Here is a 5,530-nt window from a genome sequence, read left to right as displayed (position 1 = left end):
GCCGTCGTCATAACAAATGTGACAGAAAACTCGTGAAATTAAGATAATGATTGGAATGTAATAAAATCAGTATCTATCAAATCACCTGAGGGAGAGGGGAGGAGGGGAGGAGAGGAGGGGAGAGGAGGGGAGGAGGGGAGGAGGAGAAGGGGAGGGGAGGGGAGGGGAGGAGGAGGAGAGGAGGGGAGGAGGGGAGGGGAGGAGAGGAGAGGAGGAGGAGGGGAGGGGAGGAGGGGAGGAGAGGAGGAGGAGGGGAGGGGAGATGGGGAGGAGTGTAAATGACACATCCAGGAAGAAGAAGGGTTTATTTGAGGAGAAAGGAGAGACAGAGGAATGTGTCACCTCCGATTGTCCTCCTCTTCCTGGTCACGTTTGGATATGTCGGCCATCTTACGTCACATGTTCCTCAGCGCTGTGCTCACTGACAGGAATCTGATTTCCATCCACTTTGAGCATCAAATACATCATTATATGCTCAGGAAATCTATTTTAACCTAGAGAGAGAGAGAGAGAGAGAGGGAGAGAGAGAGAGGGAGGGAGAGAGAGAGAGAGAGAGAGAGGGAGGGAGAGAGAGAGAGAGAGAGAGGGAGGGAGGGAGAGAGAGAGAGAGAGAGAGAGGGAGGGAGGGAGGGAGAAATAGATAGCACTCTGTATTTGGAGCGAGGTGTGCGTGTGTGTATGCGTGCGTGCGTGCGTGTGTGTGTGTGTATGTGTGCATGCGTGCGTGTGTGTGTGTGTGTGTGTGTATGCGTGCGTGCGTGTGTGTGTGTGTGTGTGTATGCGTGCGTGTGTGTGTGTGTGTGTGTGTGCGTGCGTGTGTGTGTGTGTGTGTGTGTGTATGCGTGCATGCGTGCGTGTGTGTGTGTGTGTGTGTATGCGTGCGTGCGTGTGTGTGTGTGTGTGTGTGTGTATGCGTGCGTGCGTGCGTGCGTGTGTGTGTGTGTGTGTGTGTGTGTGTGTGTGGGTGTGTGTGCATGGTTGATTGGTGAGAGACAGCTCTGCAGAATCTGGCCCCATGCTGTGAAACACTTCAATTTTACAATCTACATGAATGCATCCCTTTAGTGTGTGTGTGTGTGTGTGTGTGTGTGTGTGTGTGTGTGTGTGTGTGTGTGTGTGTGTGTGTGTGTGTGTGTGTGTGTGTGTGCATCTCATCATGTGTTCCAGATTTCATTACTGCTCCCAACTACATACATGTGGAGTTAGTCAATGACAGTTAGATGATGATGTCATCTGGTCCACTCCTTTCTGTTCCAAATGAGAATCAGGTCCGCTGCTGGTCTCAGTTGATTATACCTGACAGATCCAGTCCCCTTGGACCCTGGAAAAGTGTTCATTTCTGATTCATGAAACCAACATGTCCACAAATACCATCAAACAAAAGCTGAGAATCTCTACTTTATCCTTATGGTCATTCTTTATCCTTATGGTCATTCTTTATTCTTTATCCTCATGGTCATTCTTTATTCTTTATCCTCATGGTCATTCTTTATCCTCATGGTCATTCTTTATCCTTATGGTCATTCTTTATCCTTATGGTCATTCTTTATTCTTTATCCTCATGGTCATTCTTTATTCTTTATCCTCATGGTCATTCTTTATCCTCATGGTCATTCTTTATCCTCATGGTCATTCTTTATTCTTTATCCTCATGGTCATTCTTTATTCTTTATCCTCATGGTCATTCTTTATTCTTTATCCTCATGGTCATTCTTTATCCTCATGGTCATTCTTTATCCTTATGGTCATTCTTTATCCTTATGGTCATTCTTTATCCTTATGGTCATTCTTTATTCTTTATCCTTATGGTCATTCTTTATTCTTTATCCTCATGGTCATTCTTTATCCTCATGGTCATTCTTTATCCTTATGGTCATTCTTTATCCTTATGGTCATTCTTTATCCTTATGGTCATTCTTTATTCTTTATCCTTATGGTCATTCTTTATTCTTTATCCTTATGGTCATTCTTTATCCTTATGGTCATTCTTTATCCTTATGGTCATTCTTTATTCTTTATCCTCATGGTCATTCTTTATCCTTATGGTCATTCTTTATCCTCATGGTCATTCTTTATCCTTATGGTCATTCTTTATCCTCATGGTCATTCTTTATCCTCATGGTCATTCTTTATCCTCATGGTCATTCTTTATCCTCATGGTCATTCTTTATTCTTTATCCTCATGGTCATTCTTTATCCTTATGGTCATTCTTTATCCTCATGGTCATTCTTTATTCTTTATCCTTATGGTCATTCTTTATTCTTTATCCTTATGGTCATTCTTTATCCTCATGGTCATTCTTTATTCTTTATCCTTATGGTCATTCTTTATTCTTTATCCTTATGGTCATTCTTTATCCTTATGGTCATTCTTTATCCTTATGGTCATTCTTTATTCTTTATCCTCATGGTCATTCTTTATCCTTATGGTCATTCTTTATCCTCATGGTCATTCTTTATCCTTATGGTCATTCTTTATCCTCATGGTCATTCTTTATCCTCATGGTCATTCTTTATTCTTTATCCTTATGGTCATTCTTTATTCTTTATCCTCATGGTCATTCTTTATCCTCATGGTCATTCTTTATTCTTTATCCTTATGGTCATTCTTTATTCTTTATCCTTATGGTCATTCTTTATCCTTATGGTCATTCTTTATCCTTATGGTCATTCTTTATTCTTTATCCTCATGGTCATTCTTTATCCTTATGGTCATTCTTTATCCTCATGGTCATTCTTTATCCTTATGGTCATTCTTTATCCTCATGGTCATTCTTTATCCTCATGGTCATTCTTTATCCTCATGGTCATTCTTTATTCTTTATCCTTATGGTCATTCTTTATCCTCATGGTCATTCTTTATCCTCATGGTCATTCTTTATTCTTTATCCTTATGGTCATTCTTTATCCTTATGGTCATTCTTTATCCTCATGGTCATTCTTTATTCTTTATCCTTATGGTCATTCTTTATTCTTTATCCTCATGGTCATTCTTTATCCTCATGGTCATTCTTTATCCTCATGGTCATTCTTTATTCTTTATCCTTATGGTCATTCTTTATTCTTTATCCTCATGGTCATTCTTTATCCTCATGGTCATTCTTTATCCTCATGGTCATTCTTTATCCTCATGGTCATTCTTTATCCTTATGGTCATTCTTTATCCTTATGGTCATTCTTTATCCTCATGGTCATTCTTTATTCTTTATCCTTATGGTCATTCTTTATTCTTTATCCTTATGGTCATTCTTTATCCTTATGGTCATTCTTTATCCTTATGGTCATTCTTTATTCTTTATCCTCATGGTCATTCTTTATCCTTATGGTCATTCTTTATCCTCATGGTCATTCTTTATCCTTATGGTCATTCTTTATCCTCATGGTCATTCTTTATCCTCATGGTCATTCTTTATTCTTTATCCTTATGGTCATTCTTTATTCTTTATCCTCATGGTCATTCTTTATCCTCATGGTCATTCTTTATTCTTTATCCTCATGGTCATTCTTTATCCTCATGGTCATTCTTTATCCTTATGGTCATTCTTTATCCTTATGGTCATTCTTTATCCTTATGGTCATTCTTTATCCTTATGGTCATTCTTTATCCTTATGGTCATTCTTTATTCTTTATCCTCATGGTCATTCTTTATCCTTATGGTCATTCTTTATTCTTTATCCTTATGGTCATTCTTTATCCTTATGGTCATTCTTTATTCTTTATCCTCATGGTCATTCTTTATCCTTATGGTCATTCTTTATTCTTTATCCTTATGGTCATTCTTTATCCTTATGGTCATTCTTTATCCTTATGGTCATTCTTTCATTTCACATCCAAACTTCTGGGCCCGTATCCTTAAAGATTCTGAGAATCCTCTCAGAGAGCTCCTAACTTAACCTAAAAATTCCTTGCCAGGAGTTTTAGCTTAGAAGTGATTCCAGAACATTTTCAGTGAACTCTGAGCCAGGAATGGATGAAAAATCCTATCTTAGTGAGGGGGTGTGGTTGACCCCGTTGCTAGGTATGAGTCATCATTTCAAAAGCCGTGATTGGTTGATCCTACAAGTTTGATGAAAATGAACTTTTGGTGATAATGAGCAAAGGATGTACCCTCAAATCAATAAACATAATTATACACTCTAATCTTATGCAGACTATAATTGTAAATAATATTTCACATTCAAGAAAATATCTGGAAAATGAATAGTAAGCTGTAGGGGTTATAGCCTAACATTAGAATCTAAAATATGTGAAAACTTAAGCTCATTACACCCTGTTCAAATAATGATTTGTGTCTCATTTGCTCATATTAATATCCTAGCTGGCATATTTTGTACTTTCACTTCCATATGGACCCCATTGAAAACAAGATGGCCTATCTCAAGGGGCTGTCCTTAATGAAGTAGAAATTGCAACGTTACAACTCAGTGTGAACTTAACGAGGGTAACACAGCTCAGCTTTTAACAATGTCTGTGATTGCTGGCTGGTCTATTTATGAAGGCTTGTTAACAAATATCCTACAAACACAGAAAATGGAGAAAAAAAGGAATCGCAAGCCGAACTGGACTGAGGAGCAAGGTTTGTTGCTGGCCCAGTTGGTGAACGAACATAAAGGTATGTTACGAGGAAAATTTGGCCCAACTGTCACTAGCCAAGGCAAGAGGCGCGCCTGGGACACAATATCCCAAACAATCAATGCCTCTTTTCCACTGGTGGTGCGGACAGGCGACGATTGTGAGAAAAGGTGGTATGTGCTGCAGTCCAAGGCAAAATATGAGATTGCAGCACACAAGCGGGAATCCTCACTCACAGGTGAGCAAAATACTATGGCCTACCACATAATCTGGCAACTTGCTCCTGCTGGCAAAGTTAATTTACATGCCTAAGTACTGTGTTCATTGACTGTTTCTTTCTAGGGGGTGGACCACCTGCAAAGCGGCTGTCCCAGGTGGCCGACACTGTCTTTCAAGTCCTGGGACACTCTGAGGTCAGTGTCACCGGGCTGCCAACAGGCATTGACACGTCAATGATGCAGGCCCTTGAAATGCAGCAAAGGTAGGACACAGGGTTATTCATATCAACAGTGTTTATTCATTGCAGAAGCCATTTCATGTGTTATCCATGCTCATTGTATTAAATTAATTTAATCAAAACAATAATTAAACTAGGCCTATGTATTTCTGTAGCATGGAGCCATCACAAGAACCGGGCCCATCAAGTTTGCCGCCTGAACCATCTGCAGCTGCTACTCAGGATAGCCCGGCGGATCAAACACCATTCCCATCCGCAGCACCTGCTCCGTCAGCATCCCTGCTGGAGAGAAGATTGCAACTCACAATTGATGTGTTTGAACAACAAAAAAAAGTCCTTTCCCTTCAGGAGGAGTACTACCGCCTTAAAATTGAACACCTAAAAAATAAACCATTTAGAGATTGTGTTCTGTGTCTTGCATTTAACAATTGCAGGTGATGTGCAGTAAAACTGTGGTAGTTCTTAATACCATCACAAGTTCTCAAATGACATGGGGCTAC

The 5,530-nt window shown here is 39.8% G+C and overlaps 1 long non-coding RNA gene across 1 annotated transcript in view; it reads right to left on the bottom strand.

The window, feature by feature from the left end:
• Nucleotides 1-5,173: 5,173 nt before the first annotated feature.
• Nucleotides 5,174-5,530, bottom strand: part of LOC310824567 — a 1,090-nt gene continuing 733 nt past the window's right edge. The window contains exon 3 of the long non-coding RNA XR_014555041.1: nt 5,174-5,309. This is a non-coding gene — a long non-coding RNA (uncharacterized lncRNA). The remainder of the gene's footprint in view (nt 5,310-5,530) is intronic.

Source organism: Argentina silus, assembly GCF_951799395.1.
Source record: "Argentina silus genome assembly, contig: scaffold_855, whole genome shotgun sequence".
Classification (NCBI taxonomy): domain Eukaryota; kingdom Metazoa; phylum Chordata; class Actinopteri; order Argentiniformes; family Argentinidae; genus Argentina; species Argentina silus.
This window is presented reverse-complemented; position numbering and strand designations above follow the sequence as displayed.